This window comes from Panthera tigris, chromosome D2, assembly GCF_018350195.1.
Source record: "Panthera tigris isolate Pti1 chromosome D2, P.tigris_Pti1_mat1.1, whole genome shotgun sequence".
NCBI lineage: Eukaryota > Metazoa > Chordata > Mammalia > Carnivora > Felidae > Panthera > Panthera tigris.
The window spans coordinates 48279482-48290362 of record NC_056670.1 but is presented as its reverse complement, the minus strand read 5'-3'; the positions used below and the strand labels follow the sequence as shown (position 1 = coordinate 48290362).

The 10881-nt window shown below is 49.2% G+C and overlaps 1 long non-coding RNA gene across 1 annotated transcript; it reads left to right on the top strand.

Annotated features, from left to right (window-relative positions):
- Positions 1 to 1947: 1947 nt before the first annotated feature.
- Positions 1948 to 7231, top strand: LOC122232012. The gene is made up of 4 exons (XR_006209325.1): positions 1948 to 2115; positions 3361 to 3676; positions 4643 to 4904; positions 6843 to 7231. It is a non-coding gene; the product is annotated as an uncharacterized LOC122232012 (long non-coding RNA).
- The last annotated feature ends 3650 nt before the right edge of the window (positions 7232 to 10881 follow it).

Sequence of the window (10881 nt, the reverse complement as noted above, 5' to 3'; positions counted from 1 at the left end):
ATTTAAAGATAGAGACAGAGAAAGATACTGAGAAAGAGAGAGAGAAGACTTTATTTCTGGGGTTTTGCCCCAATGTAGTAAAGAAGTTGACATAAAGCATTAACATAAAGTTAACATAACATTCGAGTCCAGGACTTGGGGCATGCCCCTCCAAACAAATTCCCCAGTTTTCTAATAAAAATGGCCAAGACTTTAAATTCCACTTTGTAGATAAAGACACATAGGGACACACTATTCAGGCAATTTTCCCAGCTCAGGGTGAGGGAAACAAAAATTCCAGTAGTATCTGGGTCTGGTCTGGTAAGTGGAATCTGGTTCAATTTCCACTCTCGAACGGGGTCATTACAACTCCCAACTTGCAACAATAAACAGGGATAGTTTCTATTCTCTTTTCATTTCGTGATGACTCAAACCAAGAGTAAGAGGAGAGGAGAAAGGGTTTATGTGCTCTGGTGGAACCAGCTGGAGATTTTGCCCTCTGTGTGGGAGAAGCCCACTTGGGATGAGTCCCCAGGCCCAGAACGACCGTATGCCTGGTGGCTTCTCAGATCTGCTTTTCCTCCTTGGAGAATGCTGCGCCTTGGCCCCGAACAAGAACACAAATGCTATCAGAAAGTTTGGGGGTATCATCCACCTAAAATGCTATGCGCATACTAAATACACAAACGCTAGTATTTCTGGAGTTGTAAACACATCACACATGTAGTGTCCCGCTCAATTGTCACACAGCTGTATAATGTCAGGATTATTAGTAACAGTAGCATCACCCCCACTTTCCAGATGACGAAACTGAGGTTTGAAGAGCGTAAGGAGCATTTGCAACAAGGGCCTTGAACCAGGTACCTGAGACCCTCATGGCATCACTTGCTTATAGACTGACCTTTGACTGCTAGTCTCCTCACTCCAGGACCAGCCCGGACCACCTGACACCAAATGTGGCCCATCTCATTCCTCCTTCTTGGGGTACCTTTGCCTCCATTGTGGGTGCAGTTGGAAACACCGAGGCTCCCAGAAGTAGCCGTTGCAGCTTCAGAGAATGAGGTCTGTGACTCCTGGTAGCTGTCCACCTGGACGAAGGGAGAAGAGAAAGAAATTTTAAGAAGATGACACATTCTTTGTTATTGTTGGCACTCACGGTGCTGAACACATTTCAGCTGAGCAAGCACGAGTGACTGGATTCTAAGAGCTCCACAGACTTCATCTCACACTGTGTGGAATTGTTAAGGGTTATTGAGTGTTCTCTTCATGGCCCCTTAAGTTCTCTGAAATAAATCTCTGTCCTTGGCAAACACACTGAGGGCTTTTCAGTCTCCATGCCCCATTGAAATGTCAAAGTATGACAGGAAGGCATGGCTTCTCCTTGTTTGGGAGGCTTGATAGAGCAAACCAATGATGTATGCAAACCAGCTGGGGGCTTCACCAGGATTTCTGTGAAAATATGTAGATTTCTACCAACTGTTGCCTTTATATGTTGGTGTGCAGGTCTAAGCACCTAACAGATGTGTGGAGCCGTCGGGTGCCCCCAAAATAGCAGACTGAGTTTAAGGACTCCTCTCCGTGTGAAAGGACCACCCAGAACCCCTCTTCCCAGGGAGCTCGGTTGCAAAGAGCAGCCTGGCAGGGGTGATCTGGTCCGGCGACAACACTCTTGCCTTCTCTCCTCCCTCGCAGCCTTTAGAGCTCAGCAGCACCTTGATGGAAATTTAACCAGATCTTTCTAATTGCTATTTTATAGATGACAGAAGTTGAGACCTGGGATGCATTTCTCTCTAAGGATTCAGAATGTGGGCTACACCAAGAATCAATGGGGAAAGCATCCAGATGAGGAAGGGCCCCTTCAAATGAATGTCATGCCAGGGGAGTGAGCCCAGAAGGCAAATGACACGAGTGGTGACCTCCGAGTGGGCTGGTGACATCAGAATGCACATGGAGGTTGTCCACGGGAACTGAGAGCTGAGTGAGCAAAGAGCCACCCTGTTGGTGATGACCAAGAGGGAAGACATCTGAGAGAAAATGGGAACAGCATCTGTTGTGCTTGGTTATGGTACGAGCCAGGGTGGATAGGAGATGAAGGCGTGTGGTAGCATCTGACGGGAACAGAAGGCATCTGGAGAGGTGGGCACACTATCTGACTAGGCTTAAGGAAGTGCTTCTCAACCAATGGTGACTTGGTGTCCCAGGGACATTTGGCAATTTTTGTTTTGGTTATTACAACTGGGCTGGGGGTGTTACTGACATTTCTTGGGAAGGGGCCAGGGATACTCTTAAACGCCCCACAGTATTTAAGGCTCACAACAAAGAATCAACCAGACCAGAATGTTAATAACATAGAGATTAAGAAACCACGTTTAAGAGTTTGTGAATGTTTAAAGCAGTACCTAATGCCAGTTTTCACTTGTGCCTGTCAATTCTACCACCTTGATTTGAGATTAATTTTCTCTGGTTCTACAGAGTCATTTCCCACCTCGTAGACTAATGTCATGGCATAAGAGGACGACGGTTTAGAAGTATACAAGCAAATTCTGCCATAGATTAGGCCCCGACTCGTTCTCCCAAGCTGGAGGCAATCTCTTCCTCCTTGGCACTCACTAGGGTTCTATCTGTGCTTCTAGAGATTTTGAAACTTTATCTCATCTGAGCCCGATTAATTCACCTCCCACCCTTTGTGGCAGCCACCTGAATGTCTTTTCCCTAGAGAATACCTAATGAATGTTTGCAATCCACGCAAGGCCACTGAGGCAGAATTGAAGCTGAATTTCCAGGCATTCTTTACATGTTTATCTGGTTTGGGAAAGAGTGGTCAGATGTACTTTCAGAGCCCGTCTCCACTGGAAGAACCCATGGGAAGAGGACCAGAGCCCCATTACTATAATAGTCTTATCATGTTACTTATTTGCCCCCTTGGATTCCAGCAGTTTCTCACTTTTATGGCCTTGAGGCTCCATTGGAGACAGAAAATGGCATACTCTTCACTCACCTGGTCTCTCGTCTGCTGCCCACATAGAAACGTTGTGTGCTTCCTGTGTACTCACTAGGGGACTCTGAATAAATGAATCTCTCTAACGCTGTCCTAAGTGACCTTGTGAGGTGTGAAGAGTAAGAAACCATCCCTCTCTTGACAAGTTCTCACTTAAGTGAAGAGGACAGATGGGTCCATAAATCATCTTGATAGATGGATTGAATGCCTGAGTAGAAGGCATATACGGTGTCTGCGAGGACAGAGCAAAAGAAGACTCATCGGCCCTGGTGGGAAGGGAGGGGACAGCGAGTTGGGGAGGGCCACATCTTAACTGGCCTTCAAGGAGGCACAGGTGATCAGATGGAATGGCATGCTTAAGAGGGGCTTCTTTCTTCACTTAGAGGAACAAGTGGCCAAGAAAAGAAGCCGTGGCATCCACCTTGCCGCCAAGGCGACCCAGCCATTTCTTCCCATGGCTTTGACATGAGGGACAGACCGCCAATCTGGAGGGTGAAAACAATGGATGAATATCCAAGTTCTTGAACCACAAGACCTTCCAGAGTCTGAACGTGACCCAACTGCCTCATCATCTACCCCCATGCTCTCCCCCCAGATCTCGGCCATCCCCTTCTAATTCCTGGTTACGGCAGAATGTTCTTGATTCTCCGGGCCACCATGTACTGTGTCCTTTCCTAGTTTGGAAAGCATCCTCCACAGGTGATTTTTCTATTTGTGAGAGTCTCACCTATCTTTGGTTGTAATGTCAAAGGCCGCTTTATTCTTGAAGCATTTCCACTGTGCCTGGGTAGAAACCCTTGCTTCTGTCACAGCTCTTCCTATTTGGGTTTTGTATCATATGAGTGCTAAGGAAGTTTGAGTTTATCTGCCTCTCATGTGCTCCCTTGAGGCCATGCGTGATATATTTTTTAAAGTTTATTTCTTTATTTTGAGAGAGACAGAGTGTGTGCACGCATGAGTGGGGGAGAGGCAGAGAGAGAGAAGGAGAGAGAGAATCCCAAGCAGGCTCCGCGTTGATAGTGCAGAGCCTGACACGGGGCTCGATCCCACGAACCCTGAGATCATGACCTGAGCCGAAATCAAGAGTCAGATGCTTAACCAACTGAGCCACCCAGGCGCCCCACCATGCAAGATATTTTTAACATACATTTGTATATTTGTTATCACCCTCTCTGTCCAGTGTCAGCTTTAATGAATATGTAGCAGGTGCTAAATAAATGTTTGCTGTTGACAAAGATGATAAGTAGAAGGCAAGTTTCATTATATTTTTCAGGAACAAGTGGGTGCCTACAAAAAGGGCTCGTGGGCTTCAAAGAAATATTGACTCTTTTCAAACTCCACCAGGGTTCACCTTTGCTGGTGTTCCTAAATACATAGACTTCCATGGTGCAGAGGGGATATTAAAGTTCAAAGAGACATAGAAATCAGGTTGAAGATGGTAAGTGATCAGACACTTAAGGGAATAGGAGCATTTCCTCGTTTTTGGACTGGAGTAGAAACGTCTGTAATCCAGATTCTTAAAACTTGTCTGGGTGAATAGGTGGGGGAGGTTTCACAGAACAGCCTGGAGCAGGGCCCTCGGGGATGAACTTGATGTGATCGTAAAGGTCACATCCAACCCCAGAGCTTCGAATTCCATGATAGCACATCTGCTTTTGATTGCAGGGGTTCTGAGCACTGGGCTTAGGGCAGGACGCCATCTGAAGGAGGAAATACTAAGCCTGTCTGCAGGTCTGGATGTTCCCACAACGGGAGACCAGCTAAGCCCTGTGGCCGCAGGAAAGACACTGGAGCTTTGTCTCCGAGGCCCCACACATGTAGAACTTTGCAGCCCGTGCTGGCCTCTCTGAACGAATGAAATGGAGCATGCGGGATGTGAAGTCCGGGAAAGTGGTCCCCACAGGAGCTGGAGATGACAGTTTCAAAGGTAGAATAACAGGGTAGTTAAGAGGAAGGGTTTGGAATCCCAATCAGATAACCTAGATAACACCACTAGCTGGCCCTTGGGTGACCTCAGGGGTTTTCTGGTTCCTTGTTTGTAAAAACGGGATTTATTGAGATGCCGCATGCAAAACATTTAGGGCTGTGCCTAGGACTTGCCAGTCAATCACACTCGGCTGCGATTTTATGATGTATCTTCGGTTTGGTCCATGTGGGGAGACAGAGTGGTTCTACATCTTTGACGTGTGAAAGAGGGAAAGAAACCCCACCCCCTGAGTACTGTTTAGAATAGTGGAGCAGCACTGGCTCCCTGCAGGGCACAGATGTGAGGGGCCCACTCTACCAGCAAGTGCACTTGCTACCCAGCAAGAGCTAGCCAGGGCCACTGCGTCCTGTGAGCGGAGGCGGCCAAAGCTGCAAAAACACATGTGGCGGAACCGACACAAGGCGGTGGTGCCCGGCCCCCGGGAGGTCCCCAGGCTGCATGGGACACGGATTCCTCGGAACGCCGCAGAGGCCAGGGCTATGTAAACAGGAGATCAAAACAACAGCCTCGCTGGCCCTTCAGTGTGATAAATGTTCGCCCTCAGATTGCAACAGCAGTCAGACCACCACCGTCTTTTCGTAGCCTGAGTTTTAAGAGGCCTCAGGAGGAAACTCGCCCGTGTGGGTTTAGGGAGATCCTTTGAGCTGGCTTGTCTCCCTCGTCGCTGGATCCACCTTCTAGAGGCAGACAGCCCCCTGCATTTTCAAAGCCCAGCCTGCCTGCGTGACCCCTCCCAAGCAAGGGGGCCTAGGAGCAGGCTGCTTCGAGGCTTTCATCATTCAAAGCCAGCTCAGGGACCCTTCCCCCACAGCGTGGGAACGAGGGGCTGGCCTAGTGCAAATTATGCCCATCGTCCCAGGACCACCGAAGACCATGTCTGTGAGCTTGGGAAAGGGGACTTTAATGGGAAGGGGAACAGAACGGCAGGTGTGCTCAGGGTCATAAAACCAAGCAAGTTTCAGTGGTTCTTCCTTCCAGTGCTTGCTTCCCCTCTCTGCTTCAGTGAGACCGAAGCCCGGTTGCCTTGGTCCTTACTCATCTGGCCCCTCGCTGCCTTATCTTGGGCATCTTCCCTTAAAAGCAAGAAAATATGAAGGGAAAACATTTCCTGTTAAATGTCCCAATACATGTGGCTGCTGTAGGTTCTGCTTTAGAGTGAAACTGACGGGTTATGACTCAAGCAATCCCCCTGGGCAGACAGACAGGCAAATCGATCAATCAGTTGGGTAATCTATGGGATGAAAAGATCTTTGGGGGTGATTGAAACAGCTCTCTCAGATCTAACCATCTTCTGTTTCATTATGAGGACTGCAAGTGTTATCAGCTATTTTTGACCATTTCTCATTCTGTCTTTTCTGTCAGAAGTGCCAAATTAATGTTCAAGCCCCTGCTCATGTTTGTTATTTCATTTAGGAAGTATTAGCGATAAAGCCATTTGTCGGAGAATGTTTGACTTGCTTTGTTTTTGTTGTCTGGCCTCTAGGTTGCAGTGTTTGGGGCCAGAGGTGATTATCAACAGCATGCCCCAGACAAAATGCTCTCAGACTGACTCCTCTAAGTATCCAAGAGGGGAGGGCCGAGGATAGTCCTAGGAGCTCAGTGCGGTTCAAACAGGGCCATGGGTAAAGGCCGTGGGTTCAGATTGGTCTGGGAGGATCTCAGAGATGTGTATGCATGCGCATGTGTGTATGTGGATGTGCATGTGTGTGTGTGTATGCATACATGTGCAGGTAAGTGCACATGTGTGTGTGTGGCATGGCTGGGGATGATGACAATAATGATGAGGAGGAGGAGGAAGCTGGTCACTAGGTTTTCATGATGGCGCGCAAACCTTTGCCTGGGTGTTCATCTGTGGTCTATTTGAAATGTCTTCTTCAGCTGCCCAGCAATGGCTCCACGAGTTACAATAAATTACAACACTGTCAGCTGCAGGAATCTTGGCAAGGTAGCTGCTTTGGAGGGCTCAAGGTTCCAGAGGCCTGGCTTCCTGTTCTTGGTTTTTCTATGGTGACTAATCGGGCAGTACTGTGGACTAGAATGCACGGCACAAGGGTTGACATCTAGGCCTGAGCCAAAGGCACTCAGCAAACTCAGAATCTCAGCTGGGAAAGGGGTTTGGCGAACACCGGAGCCCAAGTTGGCCATGCTGGCCACTTCTCTTGGGTACGATTTGGACAAGTCTTTCTCTCTGCATTCAACTTCCCCATCTGTTAGCTTTTAGACACCTGTTTCTCAGGGTGTGATTGCAATAAACTGAATAAACACGGGACAGCTTTTTAAAAAGTAATAAACACTCTCCTATATTGGAATTTATCAAGGGCAAAACACATACACACATGGGAATCAATCCATTCCTAAAGAAGACATCCATGAGGGGGCAAACTTTGGGCATTTGGGAATTATGTCACATGACACCAGCATCAGTCCTAGACGTTTTTATTCCATACCTACCCCGTGTTCTGCCTCATGCACGAAGGATACAAATACGAAGGTGGGTCCTCATTCCTCGCCTCCAAGATTTTATAGTTTTGCCGAGCAAACTGACAAGGTCTCAGTCTTAGTGTCTCAGAAAGCAGAGGACTCACGGGCTGTCACTGTGTTAGGGAGTTATAATGGACTGAATCGTATTCCCCCCAGATTCGTATGTTGAAGTCCTAGTACCTCTGAATAGGACTATATTTGCAGATAGGGTCTTTATAGAGGTGATTTAGGTAAAACGGGCTCTAATCTAAGATGGCTTATCTCTAAGAAGAGATAAGAACACAGATACAGAGGGAAGACCACGGCGGGGACACGGGAAGTAGATGGCCGTCTACAACCCAGGGCGAGAGGTGTCAGAGAGATCCAACTCTACAGACACCTGGATCTCAGACTTTCAGCCTCCAGCACTGGGAGAAATACATTTCTGTTGTTTAAGCCTCCCTGGGGTGTGGTGCTTTGTTCCGGCAAGCTTAGCACACTGATACAGAAGTGCCATCGTAGGCAGCGGGAGTGAGCAGAGCATGGAAGGAGAGAGAACATATGAGAGCAAGGCCACTGCATCAGTGTGGCCACAGCTACGTGCAACCTATGGCTCCATTGTGTGGGTCCCATTCTCAGAGGAGCATTCTGTGGAGCCAAGGTCCACTGAAAGGTACAGGATAAAGGGGGACAACGAATTATCAAACTGCGATCTCCCACCGCTCACGTTTGCTCCATGGGACGTTGGCTCCCCTGTACTTTCAGGTGACGTATTCGTGGGCACTGAGCAGGACCTAGGTCCTGGTGTCACAGGGAAACCTGTTGAGATGACAGAAATGCTTGGCACTAGCCAGGGGGAGGCACTGCCCCTGAGCCCCTGGGAAGTGCTGGGAGCCCACACACAGCTGCAGGAGCCAGAGTGAGTGAGACCCGGCCCGGTTCCTAGGGTACCAAGAGGCTTCTTGAAAAGAACATGGGGAGGCAGGGAGGCACAGCGACAGCAGTCGGTGTCGGGTGGGACAAGAACACTGTGTGTGCAGCAAAGGTTGCTGGGAGGTGAGTCAGAGGGGTCCTGTGGTGAGACAACCAGACTTGGAAGGATAAAGCATTTGGGTTCCATCGTGAAAATAACGAGTCGTCACTGAAACGAACACTTTAAGCAAGGGTGATGTGACTGAGTTTGCACTCAGAGACAACTCTGGACTCAGCCTGCCTAAGAGGTGGGCTCATCCACAGCAGCAGAGCCCAGGATGGGGGCACCCAGGTGCTCCCCCAGCCCTTTGGTGTATCTCCCTCTCCTTTTTAGGAAGGAGAGCAGGTTGGAGCCGGCAGCCTCCCCACTCAGGGCTACTTCTGTGAAACCGTGAGATTTACTGGCCACGCTGAACTGACAGGTCAGGCCTGCCCCGCACTCAAAAACATCTTGATTTAGTGGGAGCTAGAGGCAGAAGGGAGAAAACAGGGACTCACCCGTTCTTCAGGGCTCTGGCGGGGCGAGCATCATAAAATAACTTTTGCCTTCAATAATTCCTTCTCCAGAAGAGGCTTTCCCCATGGGCGTGAGGGAGAAGACCCTCGAGCCGCCTGTCTCCTCAAAATGCCGAACATCCCCCCCTGACTCCAGCCATGTCTGTTAAGAAATACCTGTCCCAGAGGGCTCAGAACCCAACATCATTCACTTATTCCTCAGTGCAGACACATTTGATCAATTGCTTCCCGAGGTTTGAGCTCCACCAGCCACTGGGAGGGTTTATAAATGGGAAGGAAGTCCAAGGTCGTGTCTGAGCCTGGGGATTAGTGGGGAGGGCCTACTGGGAAGGTGACTAAGGAAGGGTCTTTAGGCCCCGAAAGAAGAGACCGTCCCTAGGGAATCCTAGAGGGAAGAGGAGAGAAAAGAGGCAGCGTGCAGGTCAGCTGTGGGGACACAGCAGTCAGAAGACTCACTCGGGACACTCACAATGCACTGGCGGGGCGGGGGATGGAGGGCAGGCATCCAGGCCCGCAGGTTGCTGGCAGGTGAGGCCAGGCCTTCAGACCCTCAGGGAGGCTCTGCTCCTGAATATGGAGGGACACCCCTGCCTCCCTAAGGCTTCCACCTCAGATGTATCCCGGGTCAGGACTGCAGGGTGTAGTTCCCATCAACTCGAGTCCTGGCCACACCCTTGTCTCCTGACCTGGTGACTCCCCGGCACGATACCCAGACGCAGACGTCCCTGCTGCCCTCTCCTTACCAAGTGTCAAGGCCGAGCCAGGCCCAGACTGAGAGCAGAGAAGATCTCTGCCTTTGGGATTAAAGACCGGTCAACGGTCTGGAGGGGTTTCGGGAGGGCGTGGGGGCAGCACTGATTGATACGGCCCGACAGGATCCAGTCTCATCCGAATGTTTGTGACTCTCTCCGGGTTTCCACAAAAACAAACACCAAGAAACCCCCCAAGAGGGAGACTGTGGTCTGCAAGTCAGGAAAGAAAACGTCATGTTCCAAGTTCTTGAGGTTTCCATCATGCCATGCACCCATCCACTTGTCCAGAACTGGGAACCTATTGTAATGTGTCCCTTGTTATTTTTAGAATTTAAGATGATATTTTCCTATTTTAGTTAATGGCCTGAGAATGAGATTTTGGTTGTTTGCAATAAATTGCCTGATTGGGAAGTATTGGTGCAGTGGGACTCTATAATTCAGTCTTCTTTATAGCATAGTTTCGTTTTTTTTTTGTTTTTTTTTTTTTCTCCTCCCTTCTTGGTCTGGAGAGTTCCTTTAATCAGGTAGTGGGAGTGATTAATGACCACGTGTGCCTGCGTGCAGATGGAGGCCGCCGTGTCCTCCGAAGGAGGAGACCAGGGATCGTGGCAACAGCACCGATGCAGGAAAGGAAATCCCGGGCCGCATTCTCTACCCAGAAGGTGCATGCGTGTAATTAAAACCCTGCCAAGTCCCACCCCGATGCAAATAGGGACGGATATAGTAATTGATGGAATGTACTCAAGGCTCTGTTCTCAGATGTGCTGGCCCCATGCCCCCTTTCTGGTCCAGGAAAGCAAAGAGGTGGGAAGGTATAGAACATTCCACATCCTTTTTTTTTTTTTTTTTTTTTTCCTTCTGCTCATTATACCAAGAAGGAAATACTTAAAATCTTCAACCAACATTTTTAAGCACTTATTATGAGCCAGGCACTAAATGGCAAAGGGAGGAGAGGCTATAAAAAGGGGTAATATTTCACCACTGCTTCTGGGGAGTTCACAGTTTAGTTGGGGGGAGGCTCATAAACAAATAATTACACCTGAAGATGGGAACAGTCACAGCAGGGAGCTGTGTCGGACCTCGCAGGAGCTCAGCTGGGAAGGAGGGGAGGGTGTTCCCAGGGGAATAATGAGGTGTGTGACATCCCAGTGCCTGGAGGGTGAGGGCCGGTGGGTGTGCGATAGGCAGGGAGGGTGGAACAGTGGGGCAGGGATGGG